Here is a 19334-nt window from a genome sequence, read left to right on the forward strand (position 1 = left end):
CTAAGGAAAAACACTTTCTGATTGAAAAAATGGCTCAGCTCTTGAAGCTGAAATTAGCACACACGGTGGCTCACAGCATCTATAACTGAAGTTTCAGGGGATATTATAACTTATTATGGCATGAGACACACAGTTACAATGTGGCTCAAATATGTTGCACCAAGTGTTCACATATGCACATAAAACAAAATAAAAAATACACATAAAATAAAAATAAATCTTAAAAATGCTTAAGTCTTTGGTTATGAGCCTAGGCCTTAATAGCTGAATAGGGGAAATAAATATGATACTCTGGGTTAACTTGGGGGTAGGGAACAGTAAAGGGGAGGGAATGGGGGAATAGTATATGAGAGAACTAGATGGTTGAGTTGGGTCAGGGATGGAATGGGAGAACAATGAAGAGATATCTTGATAAAGGGAGCCATTAGGAGGCTACAGAGAAACCTGATGCTAGGAAATTCCCAAGAATCCTCAAGGATGACCCAGCTAAGACTCCGAGCAATAATGGAGAGGGTGCCTGAGCTAGCTTTTCCCTGTAATCCTATTTATAACTACCTTAACCATGATCATCATATAACCTTCAACCAGCATCTAAAGAAAGTAGATGCAGAGATCCACATCCAAGCACCAGGCTAAGCTACAGAAGTCCTGACAAAGAGAGAGAGGAGGATATATACAGACAAGGGGGTCAAGATCATGATGGGGAAACCCTCAGAGACCCAAACTTGCAGGAGTTCAAGGACTCTAGGTGAACAACTGGGGAGCCTGCATGTGACCAAACTAGGCACACGGCATGTGGGCAACAGTTTTAAAGCCTTGACTGTTTGGGGGACCCCAAGCAGTGGGACCAGGATCAATCCCTGGTGCATGAGCTCACTCTTTGAAGGCCATTCTGTTTGATGGGGTGCCTTGCTCAGCCTCGATACAGGGGCAGAAGTGTGGGGAGCTTGGTCTTGCCTCAATGAAATGTACTAGACTTTGTTAGCTCTCCATGGGAGGCCTTAACCTTTGTGAGCAGTGGATGGGGGTGTGTTGAAGGGAAAATGGGGGAGTGGAAGAAGAGGAGAAAAGGGGAACTGTGGTTGGTATATAAAATAAATAAAAAATTAAAAAATGTAAAGTTTTACTTTCTCTCTATCCACTAAAACAACCTTTTATTATATCACTTATTCTGATTATGTGTATATCACAATTTTTTGCATAAATTGATAATGATGAGCATTCCCATCAATTCGGTACTAAATTCAGGACAGTATCTTTAATTAGGATTTTTGTATGTACCCAAAATTATCATAAAATGTATTTCTTCTTTTATTCTTGAATGATTTTCATTCCTAGGTAATGCTGATCTTGCAAAATGAGTTTGAAAATATGCATTTATATTAAAATGTTGAATGTTTTGTATAGTATTGATATCATTCTTTAAAAGCTGGGAAGAATTCACACTTGAACTGCTTTTTTTAAAAAAATTATTTATTTATTAAAAATTTCCACCTACTCCCTGCCTCCCTTTTCCCTCCCCCTCCCCACCTTCCCTGAGAGCAGTCAGAGTTACCTGCCCCGTGGGAAGTCCAAGGTCCTCCCCGCTCCATCCAGGTCTATAAAGATAAGCATCCAAACAGACCAGACTACCACAAAGTCAGTCCATGCAGTAGAATCAAAACCCAGTGTCATTGTCCTTGGCTTCTCAGTCAGCCTTCATTGCCAGCCACATTCAGAGTGTCCAGTTTGATCACATGCTCCATCACTCCCAGTCCAGCTGGCCTTGGTGAGCTCCCATTAGATCAGTCCAAGTGTCTCAGTGGGTGGACGCACCCCTTGTGGTCCTGACTTCCTTCATGTTCTCCCTCCTTCTGCTCCTCATTTGCACCTTGGGAGCTCAGTCCAGTGCTCCAATGTGGGTCTCTGTCTCTATCTCCATCCATCGCCAGATGAAGGTTTTATGGTGATATACAAGATATTCATCAGTGTGGCAATGGGACAAGGTCAGCTGAACTGCTTTTGTAGATAGGTTTTTCAATGATGTTACAACAGCATGAGTTATTAATAACTTGTTTAGAGTTCCTACTTCTTCCGATTTAATATTTTAAAAATAATCTTTTTTAAGACTTTTATTAATTTTTTTTGCTTATTTTATGTGCATCTGTGTGTTCTCATTCAGAATTTATTAGTGGTGTATTTCCAGGAAAGTTTTCTCTTCATCAGGTGGTTCAGTTGGATGGTCGGTAACATTCAACCCTAATTTTAATGACAATCTGCATTTTTTTGTGGAATGAGCTTTCATTTCTTCTGATCTTTTATAACATTTATATGGATATTTTTGTTTTTTCTTTTAATATAGTCAAAGTTTTGGAATATTGTACCAATTCAAAATTTATCAAATTTAGTTTTATTGGTCAGTTTTGCCATTACTTTGATTGCTATTATAGTCTCTGTTTATTTTTTTTTAGAAAGCAATTTTATTAAATTATAAAAGTTTCCATTTCCACCCCTCCTCCCAACACCCTCTATATTGCTATGGTTTATACATTCTCTTTTTTTTCCACTTTGGATTGAAATTATTTTTTAATGTTTTATGTAAGTGACTATAACATTGACTATAATCTTATTTATTTGAGATTTATCTATGTTGTTTAATTTTCAAGTGTGTGTGCACATGTCTCTCTCTCTCTCAGTGTGTGTGTGTGTGTGTGTGTGTGTGTGTGTGTGTGCTTGTGTATGTGTGTTTGTGGTGTGCATATACCCACGTATGAAGGTATAGAAATAAGCAGAAGAGGAGGTCAGATACCCTAAAATTGGAGTTATACATAGCTGTGAGTCTGCCAACATAGATGCTGGGAACAGAGTGCACAATTAAGTGCTATTGCATGTCTCAAGTGCCTCTGTTATTTTTAGTATGTAGACTGATGGGCTTTAGCTTTCTTGTATGTGTTACTGAGAATTAAACCCAGGGCCTAATGAATGCTAAGTAGAAACTCTCCCACTGAGCTCTAGTCTGGCTTTCCTTTTAGATTTCCATTGTTGTCTCACATTGGTTTTGTTTAGCATGTTCTATTTTCATTTTACTCAATATTCAGATATTCTTGATTATCTGATTTCTATTATTTTTAATTTTTCCAATTTTCTTTCAGATATTGCTTTCTACCTTTGCAATGCTTTTCACATAATTTGAATCTTCTTAATTCTGCTATTTGTTTTTTGGGGGGAGATTTGTCTTTGTTGGTTTGCTTGCTTAGGTATGGGGATATTTTATTTTAGATGTGTGAGAGAGAACAGTCAGAGATGTCTCAGGAAGAGTCCATAGCAGAACTACAAAGAAGTAGACTAGAAATTGCTAGCAGGCTTGTCTGGTGTTCTAACACATGTTCTAGCTTGGAAGATGTTCTGTATATATTTGAGAATGTCCATTCTGCTGCTGTTGAATGGAATGTTCTATATATTTCCACTTGAACTTTGCTTAATTTGTCTGTTAAAGTCTGTTTTGCAATTCAGGACTGAATTTGTCTCTGAGTAATATTCTTTTGCCATTCTTCTACTCTTCTACATTCATCAATATATCTGTGGATAATTGTTTTTGTGAATGCATATGCTGTGAAGGTGTGTGTGTGTGTGTGTGTGTGTGTGTGTGTGTGTGTGTGTGTGTGTGTGTGAAACCCAGAGGTCAACCTCTAATGTCATTCTTCAGGATGCTTTGAAGCTTGCAATTTAATCAGATGTCCTTCAGCATGCCAAAGAGGTTAGTGTGGTTGGCCACCAAGCATTAGAGACGCATCTGTCTCTATACTCTACAGTTGGAATTATAAGCACATTCTTACATGCCAAATATTTTTATGTGAGCTCTTGGACTTAATTCTGGTTCTCATGCTTGCAAGGCAAACACTTCATATACTGAGTTATTTGCCAGCATGTTTCAGTGATAATTACTACATATTTTTTATTACTTCTACATTAAAAACATGTATAGTAATAATTCCTTTGACCCCATAATGAATTGATTTTGCTGTCAATACATAACTACCATCTTATCATGGCTGAATGTAACTCTTGCTTTTTCTTTTATTCCCTGTGACATGATAATTTTTTTCCATTCATTTATTTTTAACCTATCTTTGCCCTTCAATACCCATAAGGGTATACCTCAAAGACCAGCATAGCTTTGTGTTTTATATTCTTTGAACCATTCTTTCTCTTGTGCCAGTAACTTTAATCTATCTAATTTTAAGAAAATTATTCATAGAGAGCAATGCACGGCTGGCAGTAGCATAAATTCTATGTGGTCTTAATAATAAAAGCCCAGTGTCAGATATTAGGGAGTGAAAGCTGAAGATCATAAAAGCAGAGCAGTCAGCCACTGTTTTTTTCTATGAAATTCTTAGACCAAATGGGATACCTTGTCTCTACATGTCCTCAGACTGAATATGGTGAGTCCCTGTCTCCTCCCCTTTATATTCCTTCCTAGTGCTGGGATTAAAGGCATATGACTCCCAAGTACTGGAATGAAAGATGTAAGCCATCACCACCTGGCTCTGTTTCTCTCTTAGACTAGATCAATCTTGTGTAGCCCAGGGTGGCCTTGAACTCACAGAGACCCATCTGCCCCTGCCTTCCAATGCTGGAATTAAAGATGTGAGCCACCACTACCTGGCCTCTATGGCTAGCTAGTGGCTTAGCTCCACACTCTGATCTTCAGTCAAGCTTTATTTGTTAGATCACACTCAAAATATCACCACATTTCTCCTTTTTTGTCTAAATTATAAAAGGTTTTACAATGTCTAGTCCATTTACATTTGAAAAATTCAGAGAAAACACTCCATTATCTATTTTATCATGGTGAGTCCAAAGAGTTGTACTTGATTCACTTTCTATCCTAATTTGAATTATCAATCCAAAACTATCCCTTTTTTGTCTCTCAATTTTTTATACTTTACATTTATTTTGTAAGTTTCTTTTCTGAATCTGGTAATAATAAAAACTATAACTGCCTAGTCTTCAACTCCATCAGAGACATCAGAAGGAAACATTACTTGAGTAAGCAAGCAGAAAATTTAACTAAGCAATTTCTAAATTAAAAAGATGCGAGAAATAACAAAAACAGCTGACTGCTTGCACACTCACATAAGTTTCTCTATAGTGTTGGGATATCTGTCTTCAGTCTACCAGCCTAGCATACCTGACATCCTTTTCCATAAAGCAGGAAATCCTGAAGGGTTATCCTTACATTGTCTTGGCAAAGTTTGGCAGTAACTTTCTTTTGTGTCCTGCTTGTCCTGTTTGAAAGGCATACTGTCAGCAGTCAAGGCAAGAGTACTTTTTGTCTCCAGTGGCTTACTTTTGCCACAAAGAAAACTCCATAGACCTTAGTTAGGAGGTCATTAATATGTTCCCAGCTACCCTCTGTTTGGTCATTTCCCAGCTGCCAAGATTCTGGAAATAACCACATAAAACTATATTAATTAAATCACTGCTTTGCCAATTACTTAAGCATATTGTTAGCTAACTCTTACATCTAGAATTAACCCATCTCCATTATTTTATATTTTAACACAAGAATCATGGCCTACCATTAAGGTTTCCGCATGTCTCTGACAGTAACTCCATGGCTTCTCCTCTACTCCACCTTCCTTCTCCCAGCATTCCAGTTAGTTTCCCCCTCCTAGCTCTGTTCTACCCTCTCAGGTCAAGCCAGTTTCTTTATTAACCAATGGTATTCACAGCATACAGAGGAAAATCCCAAATTTCTTTGATGCCTATCATCTTGTCTGAAGGAGATTGGTTCTGTCAGCAACAGAAATGTCTCACTGTCATATAAAATAATCTATGTAATTAAAACTTCTTAAATATGCTATTCTGTAGATCTCTGAAGATTTTGAAGATGACTCATCTAAAATATATCTCTGTTTGAACTTGGAAACATACCTAATATGGCTATAAGTTCAATTGAAACAGGTGGCTAATTACTAATCTGCCTTCTCTTATCACCCTACATAGTTGTTAAAAATAACTTTCAAGGACTAGGAATTTGCACTGCATTTTTAAATGAACTGAAAAAGTACAATACCTTGAACAAACTAGAAACATATTAGAAACATATGTACAGTATTTTCTAAATATAATGTTAAGTTTATATCAATATACAAGAATCCATGTCTATGTAAATATTTAAGACTATTAGTTGTTTTGGGGGTTTAAAAGTAGATTCAATAATCTATGTTTATATCTACACCCCCCATTTTACTTATCAAAAAAATTCTGAATCTAATTCCTTTGTTCAATTTTTTTCCTGACTATTACCAAAGCAACTTGTAACCAACCACCATAAATGATGACAAATATACATAACCCATTGAACAACCATAAACTACCAAGCCCAACTCATGGGAATATTTACATCATGTTCTTAAATATACTTTTTGCTATTTGGAAGCAATGGCATGTGTAGGGGAACAAGAAAAGAAAATTTTGGATTAATTGTCAAGTCCTGGGAGAAGTAGCTTCATTATCTGTTGTCCAGTTTCTGCACAATGGGAAAGTATGTGGCTTATCTCAAGTCCTGGCTAGAGTAGTCTCTGAGTGACGTGAGCAGTTTGTAGTCCAAAAGCAATTTTTAGGTGGTGTTTTTCAGTTTAGTGTTATTGTTATTAGAGTCCTTCTCAAATCATTGCTGTGGTGCCCCAACATCCTTTTGGAAACTTACAAGGTTGCTGTGGGGCATGGTCATGATTCACTGCAGAAAATTGATAAAGTTTCTAACCCCAAAAGTTGGAAGCTAGATGTTATATGATTTAAAATTGGTCTATAATAAAATAATAAAAATCTGGAGACAGATATTGGGTTAAATGCTGTAAGATCAGAGAAATAAAGGACCTAATCACTAGAAAGACTTTTTACCTTCTTCAAATCCTCATACCAAAGTGAGAAAGATCCTGTCTCCACAAGTCCTTGAACTGAATGGGCTGAGCTCATGTCTCTTCCCGTCTTATGTTCTTCTCTCTATCTAGCCATATCAATTCTTGTCTCCACCTCCCTAAGTGCTGGGATTAAAGGCATGCAAAACCACGGACAAGCAGCTTTTTCATGACTTTGTAACACTAAATTTCATTTGTTGCGTAAAATCTATTATAATTTTATATCTTTATGTGACTTAAATGATCTCATTTGAGTCTCTGATTGCTGTTTGGTCACATTAAAGCCTAAGTAGTTCATCCATAATTATTTGAGAACAATGTTATCCACATTTAAAATCTTTGCACTTGAAGTTTTCTCTTTTTACATTTTTTATTCATGACACAGCATATACTCTTTAACTACAATGAGGAGCAATCAATCATAAAAACATTAAAGAAAAAATATATAATCATATAATTATTTAGGCAACATTCAAATTTTAATTTTCATGCCTGCAGTTAAAAGTGATTAATGAACCATCATAACAATAATCGACCCTTATCCTATGATATCAATTTCTCCCTTTTTCTTTTCAAAATAAATATAACAAAACTGCAACAGTATAGCAAAACTGAATATAAACTTACCCTCACTGTCTGTCTTCTTCATTTCATATTTTTAGTGTCCTTTATTTCATCTTGAAGAGTTCCCTCTACAGTTTTTTGTAAAACATGTCTACAGGCAGGAAGTGTCCATTGTTCTTTTCTGAGATCTGCGTTTTCTTTAATTTTCAATAGAATTAAATAAATGCAATACTCTTAGTAAGAAGCAGTTGCTTGTATTTAATATTTTAGATATCTGAGCTATACCTGTTGAAAGGCAGAATATTTAAAAATACAGTTTTAAGAATGAAGTCAATTATATGCATAGAAATGGTTGATTATATGTTTTCTAAAAATATTTCATTTCAGCAATACTTAAAACCATCATTTAAGTAATGGTAATGGAAATATCTCTCCTACATTCCAATTTAAACCTTTAAAATGAGAGTGGCTATCCACACACCATAGGGAGCTATACAAACTGAATGTATCTACATGGATTTCCAGATCTTCTATTTGGCTTCATTTCTTCTTAGATCTCATATAGCCATTCATGATGAGCTATGACTTCCTTTTCTGCTTCAGTGAACTTAATCAGTATTTGTCCAAAGACACTGACTTTAGTGTTCTCCTGGGTCAATTTCATATGACATTTTCCCAGGATGTTTTGAACAACCAAAAGTACTTTTCACAATCTTACAAAGAGTTTGTGTTTGACTGACTACCACAGGCTTGCCCATTAGTTTGTTGGTGACAAAGCATTTCTTTTCCTTACTTTTGTCATGCATGCTTAGCCTACTGGCACTTTGGATACTATGCACCAATAATCTGGGTTACTTCTTTGTCTAACCCACTGGGTTCTTCATGCTGGATCATAGTCACTCTATGTATACTGCTTGTTTCACTACGGTAGCCAGAGTCTCCAAGGCAGTGAGCACTTACCAAGCGGTAACAAAGACAGTGTGAATATTGAAATAAGTTGCATGAATAAAATAAGTTGTTCAAATATTTATGTCCTCAAAGTATTTAACCTCCACACACAGTAGCTAATAGAGCTGAGCTTAAAGGATATAATAATTCTGTATTTAGATGAGAGAACTAGGAAAGCCAGGGACAAGGATGTGCTCCCCGGTCACTGTGTCACACTCACTCAAGGGGGAAATTGAAGCCAGCATTTGGGGTTGCAAATTTGAGTGAGACTCTGCCTGCTGCTCCCACCACAACAGATAGAGACAGTCAGCACAGACGCCTTTCTATTTGCCTCCCTTCTAATTTAGGTTCATGTTACAATATTCTACCTGGCAATGTAGGCTATATTCATCGGTGATCCATATTTCTAAATGTATGCAGTAAATTTAAATGAATAAGATTCCTTGCTGAGTAGAAAATATGGATTATTGCACCCTGAAAGCAGATCAGCAAAACCATTATATTCACATAAAAAATAACCTAAGGGTTGTTAATATGAATAATATGTTTTATCACCATTAAAACAAGATTTAGACATTTAGCCTTTTCTTACATAACATGCTGTTCATTTTAGTGGAAGATTCTTAATAAAAATGATTAATGTGGTAAATAGCTTTTTATATACACTGTGTTTCTTCTTTCTGAAATTATGTCTCTTCTGGAAACAGCCTCTCTCTGCTATAAATTAAAGTTCCTTTTTCCTCCAATTGAAAAAAAAATAAAATGAGTGCATTCAACAAGAGCATGGGAAGTATTGATGCGACCTAAGAATTTTGTGTGAGAAAATTTGCCTATAAATTTACCAACAGATTGAAATTAACCATAAAGAAAGTATTCTTTTATGAATTGCTTTCAGCTTGTACTCATATTCAAATCTATAAATATTAATGTTGACTAATACTGTCATTAATATTAGTATTTCTGTATTATTGATAATATCAAAATATAAATAATGTAGATTAGTTGCAAAACAGTCAAAGCAAAGGAAGAAAAAATTTCCTTTTCTTTTTAAAATCAGACAGAAGAGACAATTCAACACGAATAGTCTCAGAATCCAGATTATGAAGCCTTGTTTTGTTTAATGTACATAACACTGTGTGACTTACAGAATACAAATATACATCAAGATCTAAAGAATTCCATAAAGACTTGCTTCCGGTGATGAAGTTCAGAGATGCAGGATGCAGAATTCAAACAACTGACACAGATACATAAGGGGATTCCTCGGGGGATTCCACATTTACCTTTTCTGTTCTTCTTGAAATTTTGAAAGAAACAGACCAAAGAACAATTTTTTGACTGTATTGGAACATTCTCCCCATCTTTCAAGCCCTTTTGCACAGTCTTTCTCAAATGCCAGAAACTCATTCTGAGGGCAAACTAATACCAAAGACTGGATCATATGAGAAGAAGGGGGATACAAAAGCATATTTCTTCACACTGTTGAGAACTATACTAAAGCAGAACTTAGTTTGTGAATCATTCTCTGGTTAAGACTTTTCCTGGAATGTCAATTTCTCACTTTACCAGAATGTATTATGCTCAACTCCTCAACATTTACAGACCTATTGAGTCTGAACATCTTTAGTATTCATTGCTCTCACTTTAACTTCTCCCTTTCTCTTTGGGCCTGTATATCTCTGCCTTCCTGTCATATTCTCTATCTTGCTCTCTGTCTTGTACCCTTTGTCTGACACACGCACACACACACACACACACACACACACACACACACACAGAGTTTTTCAAAATTTATTTTGCAGGTAATTTTCAGTGTTTGACTTACATCTCAACCCAATTCTCTCTCTCTCTCTCTCTCTCTCTCTCTCTCTCTCTCTCTCTCTCTCTCCCTCTCTCTCTCTGTATACATATATATATATATATGTGTGTGTGTGTGTGTATGTATGTTGTATAGATATTTGTTTTTAAGACAATGTATTCTTTTCTCATAATGCAACTATAGAACCATCAGAATAACAGATTATAAAGAAATTGATAAAAATAAAATTAACTATATGTCTACCTCAAGGATCCTGAATGGGACCTGAGGGAATGGTGACCTAACAACATATTAATCAGGATATTTGTAATGTAACACAAAGATTGAGTGTGATGGTTTCAGTCTTATTGCTGTTCTTAAATAGTTTCAGCTATATTCATATCTTTGGTTTGTTTGCCTTGCTTTTTTATTAAAACAATCTTTTTTATTTTACATACCAATACCAGTTTCCACTTCCTTCCCTCCTCCTGTTCCCTTCATGTTACCCTAACTCCACAATTCAAAGAATCAATGAAGCAAAAAGCTGGTTCTTGGAGAAAATTAACAAGATTGACAAACCCCTATCCAAACTAATCAAACGGCAGAGAGAGAACTTGCAAATTAATAGGATCAGAAATGAAAAGGGGGACATAACCACAGACACAGAGGAAATACAGAGAATCATTAGATCTTACTACGAAAGTTTATATGCCACAAAGTTGGAAAATGTAAAGGAAATGGACATTTTTTTAGATAAGTACCATATACCAAAGTTGAACCAAGACCAGGTGAACAATCTAAATAGACCTGTTAGTTGTGAAGAACTAGAAGCTGTTATCAAAAATCTCCCTACCAAAAAAAGCCCAGGACCAGATGGTTTCAATGCAGAATTCTACCAGAACTTCCAGGAAGAGCTAATACCTATACTCCTTAATGTATTCCACAATATAGAAAAAGAAAAGTCACTGCCAAACTCCTTTTATGAAGCTACAGTCACCCTAATACCAAAACCACACAAAGACACAACCAAGAAAGAGAATTACAGGCCAATCTCACTCATGAACATCGATGCGAAAATTCTCAATAAAATACTGGCAAACCGAATCCAAGAACACATTAGAAAAATCATCCATTATGATCAAGTAGGCTTCATCCCAGAGATGCAGGGCTGGTTCAACATACGCAAATCTATCAATGTAATCCATCATATAAATAAACTGAAAGAAAAAAATCATATGATCATTTCATTGGATGCTGAAAAAGCGTTTGACAAAATTCAACACCCTTTTATGATAAAGGTGTTGGAGAGACTGGGGATACAAGGATCATACCTAAATATAATAAAAGCAATATACAGCAAGCCGACAGCTAACATCAAATTGAATGGAGAGAAACTCAAAGCCTTTCCACTAAAATCAGGAACGCGACAAGGCTGTCCACTCTCTCCATACCTCTTCAATATAGTGCTTGAAGTTCTAGCAATAGCAATAAGACAACATAAGGGGATCAAGGGGATTCGAATTGGAAAGGATGAAGTGAAACTTTCGTTATTTGCAGATGATATGATAGTGTACATAAGCGACCCCAAAAACTCTACCAAAGAACTCCTACAGCTGATAAACACCTTTAGTAACGTGGCAGGATACAAGATCAACTCCAAAAAATCAGTGGCACTCCTATACACAAAGGATAAAGAAACGGAGAGGGAAATCAGAGAAACATCACCTTTCACGATAGCCACAAACACCATAAAATATCTTGGGGTTACTCTAACCAAGGATGTGAAAGACCTATTTGACAAGAACTTTAAGCCTTTGAAAAGAGAAATTGAGGAGGATACCAGAAAATGGAAAGACCTCCCCTGCTCTTGGATTGGGAGAATCAACATAATAAAAATGGCAATTCTACCAAAAGCAATCTACAGATTCAATGCAATTCCCATCAAAATCCCATCAAACTTGCCATTGGATTCAAACTTGTATTCTGACACGTCATGAATATAAGAACAGAAAGCATTTAACTGCATTCTAAGTTTTGCAATATCCAGGAATGGGTTTATTTGCAGCAGGCTGATATGTAAGAGGTATTTATTCTATGGGTCCAGGACAGCTGCATTTTTATTCCGGTTTCACGTAATCATAATCATTAACCTTCTGGAAGCTGATGTGACATTATGAGCTACAGTTTTCTCACTTGTATAATAAATTTACAGTTTCATGCGTTGCCTAGTTTGAAGAAATGCAGAAAAGATCAAAAGGACATGATTTGGAAAATAACAAGTTTGTCCTTACAAGTCTTTTCTATATGGGGGAGTACTGGAGGCAGGAAGATAGATATGCACAAAGGACATAGTATGCACAAATTTGACTCTAAACACTACTATAAAACATAGTCACTACTATCTGATTTCACTAAGACAAAATTTGTTCATAAGCAACAAATATGAAGTGAATTTACTAAAACAGCATCAAAGGACAAGAGACACCTCAGACTCATAAGGTAGTCCAGCAAGGCATAATAAAGTTTCTTGGAAATAGATAAAATCTTTACTAGGCTGCCTTACTGTGTCACTGCTGAGGGACTATGTAAGGAAGCTGGTTATCCATGTCAAGGAATGTTGCCCTGAGGAAAGGCATAAAAGACAGTCTGCTTCTTCCCAGGAAGAAAACAACCAGAGGCTTTATATGAAGATGGCAGATTCATCGGAGAGTACAAGAATAAGGTCCTCTTTATTTTTGCCAGGGCCTTTTTTAGCTGAGAATATAGATTCCCTACTACAACCATTGTTGTTCTTGATGGCTATGAAAAAGAGAATCTGGACAGCTGTCTAGGTCCAAAGCAAGCCAGAGAACTATCTTGTGCTTCCACATAATGATTGCTAATTACGCTCTAGGTAAGTAACAGTGGGGCAAAATGTATTTGCTCCTTATAATGTCATATCAGGTGAGTACATCTGACAGAGGAGGGAACTATTTGAAAATTCCTCATCCATGTCAGTCTCATTACTTCAAACCAAATGTTTTGCTTGAAGTTGCACTCCTGAGTCTAGCCTTTACTTATTCCCTCTTTAAGACTGAGAAATTTAAGAATTTATTTTCAATTATAAATTACGCTACAAACAATAAACACAGTCGTAAAATTTACTCTAAACACCTAAATGTTTATGGATTAACAGATCTCTCTCTCTCTCTCTCTCTCTCTCTCTCTCTCTCTCTCTCTCTCTCTGTGTGTGTGTGTGTGTGTGTGTGTATGTGTGTGTGTGTGTGTAAAACTCTCAACAAAACCTGAGAAGTATGCACTAATATTAATTCAAAGTTACACTTGAAAACTAAAAATATGGAGTACAATAAGGTGAAAAAAATCTAAGACCATGGTGTTTTGTAAGAAATATGCTCAATTTCATACATTGGCAAGCTTATTCTGAGCACTCTGGGAAACTCTGATATGATACTGCGTCTTAAACAAAGATAATGCATCACAGGATTGTTCCAAGGTCCTTGACATGAGAAAGTTGTATACCATATGGATGATATAAAATAACTTGATGTCATAAGTCTTATGAGTTATCCAGGGCTATTAGCTGAATATAAGTCTTTCTGGACTCTTAATCACCGCCCCCATCTACACACTGGAAGCAATTCAGATGTGACTGATCAGGATGTTGTATTCTGAGTTGGGAAAACATCCTTCATATTTGTAAAACTAGCCATTGTACAGTGACCATGGATACAACACAGGGAACCATGAAGTGTGGTGACAACACACAAAATTCAGGAAAAAATGAGGCAAATAATGGAGCCTGAAACAAAAAGTAATCAATGGAACAAGCTGGGAGACTTAGAAGAGGGTAATTATAGACCTTTAACTTTTCTGAAGATGATAAGATAAAGAATGGGGGAAGTAAGTGATATAGTCAGAAAAAGAATTTCAGAAGGGCCCTTTGTAAAAGGTGAAGGAAGTAGCCAGAGTCTTGGAGATGGCAGGTGGACAGCAGCCAGAAGTTTTAATCACTGCTGAAAGCTAGTGGCATTGCTACTTTATAAAGATCACTATAGAAGCCCTGAGGAAGACAGATGTGAAAACAGCAGGGTTATCCTATCCTGGAGATATCCCAAGGGCATTTTAGAGTTCTGACAGCATGTGTTTCTGGTATCCTTTACATCAGATTTTCACCCCGAAGCACTGTCCACTTAAATATCATTAAACTTCACTCAGGCACAGGTCCAACACTCCCAGTTAGAAAAAGCCTCCATATTTAAGGGTGGGCTCTTTGATTTGTGCTTTTCTGGTCTAAAATGAAATAAAAACTAAATGGTTCCTAACTGGTGCCTGCAGCATTGCCTTAATATAATCTCAATTTTGATTATTAGATGAAGCTTGCTTCTATTCTATAGCTAATTTTGTACAGAAAATAGAAACCTTCAGAGATTCAAATTTATCAGCCACAATCATATGTTGTAAACGGTCCTTTAGTGGAATGTCTTCACTTCATAATATTGCTCATCACTGTTAACTCTATGTTTATCAGAATGTTGTTATGAAATCTTTGCTCACTATCAGAGTGGTAGCCATGTGAAGAAATACCTTTTTAACTTCTGATTATGGTTCAGTACCATGCATGACACAGAAAAGAATCTATGGATATGGAAATGTGGCGAATTCCAGAAATGATGTCATACATCAGTCAAGCTGTTTCTCCCACCCAAAGTTAAGGGATCACTACCTCGACTCATATTTTAACAGTTAAGCTTGATGATGTGCTGTGTGGCGTGACAGTGTGCTCTTCTTTTTATCTAGTCAAAAGAATTTGAAACTCAGATTTGTACAGATGGTTGTACAAGCTCAGAAAGGGTGTCTCAGTTTCCTAGGCATGGCCTGACGAATTACTACAGTCTGGGATGGATTGAAACAAGAGGTATCTGTTGTCTTGTAGTTGTGCAGATGAGGAGATCAAAATCAAGAGCAAGTAAGGCCACTATTCTTGAGAAAATAGTGCTTGCTTCATCCTACATAGGGCTGTGTCTGGCATAGATACTTATGTCAGCATAAGTCCAACTTCTGCCTTTGGTTTCATTTGTCTTTTGTACCTCTGTGAATTAGGGAGCTTTTTTTCCTGTCTCTTGCAAAGACTCAGTATCCACCAATAGACTTTCTTTCACTTCAGATCTGTGAATAACCTGCTTTTATACAAATGGACATTCACAATGCCAAGGATCAGACATAGAGATAATTTTTATTGAAGAAACACTTCAATTTATTTATTTTTCTGGTACTGTTGTGTCAAAATGACATAGACAGAACATCATAGATATTGTCAGTATACTTTCTTATAGTTTTGGTGGTTATGGCCTCTAGAACACAGTAGTAAAATGTCTTGCATTTGAAATAAATATTTCTGTTTCCTTCAAAGATAATACATGCCTTTTGTCTGAGACAAAGCTATCTCTACACTGCAAATGATGCAGATAGGATGGCCTTGTGTCTTGCTTCTCTCTTCTTTGTTTTAAGTTGTGATACTTCTATGTCTGTACTCTCATATCTATTTCTGAATCCCAGTGAGGCAGTGATGGACCTGAGTCACACCCATGGTCTCTTCTCTCAGATGATGAGTCACATCTTTGATAACTTTTGAGTGAGATATCTCTTTCCTGGGCAACATGGACACCTAAGGAAGTTCCACATCTCTTAGTTTCAAGTAAGAAAACAAGAATCAGAACATCTTGGCCTTTAGCATACTTATCAATTCCAGAAAGAACTAGCATTTGTATAGTGGAGTCATAGAAGCCTATTTTTTATATGAGAGATAGCATCTCCTCTTTAACTCACGGGAGATGAGAAAACTTCTAATAAGTATAACTGCCTCATTCCCTACTCTTAGTGAACCCTCACGACAGGTCAGGCTCTGTGCTCAGCACAAGTCTCACACAGATCCTAGCTAAGATAATCAACACAAGTTAACTGCAGTGTCACATTGCAGAGAGAGGGAATGGTTAGTGAAAAGCATGCTACATGTCTACAGTTACTATATGATGCCAGTTAACAGAATAGTGTATAGATTGGGCCTGTAGAGGAGGAAACTAAAGCAGTTCCTTCCAAGTGGTGGTAGAATCTGTCTGAAGAGGGTGTTGGAATTGAGGTGGGAGTCATGACAAGGGATAACAACAGGGACAAATGAATGAAAAAAGACTTGAGACAGGATAGGCATGCTTGAGTGTAGGTTTCTTAGCGCACTTTTAGTGTGATAATTGGAAAAAACAGGGGGTGGAAAAGAGGACAGCAAAATATCCAAGATAAACTTTAAAGTGTCAATATTTTTGGTGTCTGTGTGCAATAGTATATTCCAGAGAACATGTATGAGGTGAGGAGACTAATTTGAGAGTCAGTTCTGTCCTCCTACCACATGAGTCTCGAGAGATTAAATTCGGGTGCCATATACATAATTATATATTTTAAAATGTATTATTTATATATTTAAATTATTTTAAAATATATTATATTTTAATTATCTTAAAATATAATGTATTTTAAAATAGCTTTTGACAGTCACGTTAGAAATTATGAATTTAGCTCAGAACAATGAAAAGCTCTCCACAGTTGACATCTCCAAATTATTTCATTTTTTTTTCTCTGTAGGACTCTGAGCATGCCTACATGTAAACTCTGAAAACTATCCCAGGATCGATAGGATGGAAGGTCATCATAACGAAGGAGAGCAAACACTATGGTGTATTTACTTCTTCTGTTCCTAACTTTGAGTCTTTGTCCTACAGGTAGGTTAGAGTCACACCCTTGTAAATTCATATTATTAGAATTCCAGGAGTATGATGGGCACTGAAAAAATTTCTAAAATCAGACAAAAAGTAAGCAATCTTTAAATCTTATGGAAATATAAATTTAAAGATTGAAGGAGCTCAGGGCATCCTAAAGAAAACAGTCCCTTCACATGGCAAATCAACATTCAAATGAATAAAGAAACAATAATTTGAAACACCTCGAAAGATAAAACATATTTTCTACAGTGGAGAACCAGTTTAATTTCACAAATTGCTTATCTGAAGGTATAAAAAAACTAGAGCAGAAACCCTAACATTTTGGACCTCTACAAGAGCAGGCCCCCTTGTGACCTTCAAGGGAGCAGGGATGAAGAAATAGCATCCAAGGGACTGGGCCCAATTCAGTAGTCTCTGCAGAAACAGGCCAGTCCAGAGATGTGGGACTGGGCCCAGGTTAGTGGCCTCCATTGAGCCAGAATTATGCACAAAAGCAGACTCAAGCCAGGGACATCCATAGAACCAGGCCAAAACCGGTGTTCTCCATGGGACCAGGTCCAAGCCAGTTCATGCTATGAACGAAAGTTCATAGCAGTAAATACCTACATAAACAACCTGAAAAAAAAATCTCACACGAATTAGTTAACAGAAAACCTGAAAACTCTAGAAGAAAAAGAAGCAAACCCACCCAGGAAGACTAAAAGGCAGGAAATAATTACATTGAAAGCTGAAATCAACAAAATAGAAGCAAAGAAAATAATACAAAGAATCAATGAGACAAAGAGTTAGTTGTTTGAGAAAATAAAAAATATAGACAAACCTTTATTCAAACTCACCAAAAGACAGAGAGTGAATATCTGTTTAACAAAATAAGAAAGGAAAAGGGGGCATAACAACAGACATGAACGTAATCCAGAGAACTATCAGATCATTCTTCAAAAACCTGTACCTCACAAAACTGGAAAACTTAAAGGAAATGGACAATTTTCTGGATAAATATTGCCCACTAAAGTTAAATCATGACCTAATAATGAAATTAACTTGACCTATAACTGCTAACAAAATGAAAACAGTCATCAAAAGTTTCCCAACCAAAAAATTCTCAGAACCAAATGGTTTCAGCACAGAATTCTACAAGATTTTCAAAGAATAACTAATACCAATACTCTTCAAATTGTTCAACACTATAGAAACAGAAGGAATGTTTCCAAACTCTTTTTATGAGACTACAAATACCCTGATACCCAAACTACACAAAGACATTATTAAGAAAGAGAATTACAGACAAATCTCACTCATGAACATTGATGCAAAAATACTCAATAAAATACTGGCACACTGAATTCAAGAACACATCATGACCAAATAGGCTTCATCTCAATGATGCAGGGATCATTCAGCATATAAAAATCTGTCAATGTAATCCACCATGTAAACAAATTTAAAAAAAAAGGTCCACATGATTATCTCATTAGATGCCAAAAAAGCCTTTGACAAAATACAGAGAAAGATGAATACAGCCAAGGGGTCAAGAAAAAAATGTATGGAATTTTCAAGGTATTAATAAAGATATCTTTAAAAAGGAAAATGATGATACATGGAATAGTATAGGTAATGCAAGAGTCAAGAGAAACCCTGTCTCAAAAAAAAAACAAGAAAAAGAAAAATAATGATATATTCAAAAGAAAGAATGGTGATACATGAATAGAATGAACAGGTAATAAAATTTCAAACATATAGAACTGAAATTTTTCAAAGTCTAAAGGATATGATGAGGAAATAGATAGTACTATAAGTATACATTAATAGTGTTAAAAAATGAAATGTGCTTTTCTGCTAAAAATTAATACAAATCAAAAATTCCTTGCTATAAATTATGTATACTTTATGAAAAATATTGTGATTGTTTATAAACTGGACATGAATCTTAAGAATAAAAATATATATGATTTGGGGCAGGAATACACAACCTGAAAAAGAGTATAAATTTAGATCTACTAGAAACTTGAAATTAATTTGTGCTTCATGAATTATCCCAATAGCAAAAACTGAGGAAATTCTGATAGTAAAAATATTTAAGAATTTGAACAGAAACTACAGAAATAAAACTTCCAAAACAGAATACAAGAAATAGAGAGAATCTCAGGCATTGGAGACAGAATATAGGAAATGGATACAATGGTCAAAAACTGTTGAAATTAAAAAAAACTGTTCACAGAAAACATACAGGAAATCTGAGACTTCATTAAAAAATAATCACATTAAATCTAAAAGTGATAGTAATAGAAGATAGACAATGAATTCAGGTCAAAGACCTAGAAAGTATTTTCAACAAAATCACAGAAGAAT

The 19334-nt window shown here is 35.8% G+C and overlaps 1 long non-coding RNA gene across 1 annotated transcript in view; it reads left to right on the forward strand.

Moving 5' to 3' along the window:
- Positions 1–1775: 1775 nt before the first annotated feature.
- Positions 1776–19334, forward strand: part of LOC125387376 (uncharacterized) — a 30687-nt gene continuing 13128 nt past the window's right edge. Inside the window, exons 1-2 of the long non-coding RNA XR_015738502.1 lie at positions 1776–1985; positions 16849–16985. This is a non-coding gene — a long non-coding RNA (uncharacterized LOC125387376). The remainder of the gene's footprint in view (positions 1986–16848; positions 16986–19334) is intronic.

This window comes from Myodes glareolus, chromosome 8, assembly GCF_982192425.1.
Source record: "Myodes glareolus chromosome 8, mMyoGla1.1, whole genome shotgun sequence".
Classification (NCBI taxonomy): Eukaryota; Metazoa; Chordata; class Mammalia; order Rodentia; family Cricetidae; genus Myodes; species Myodes glareolus.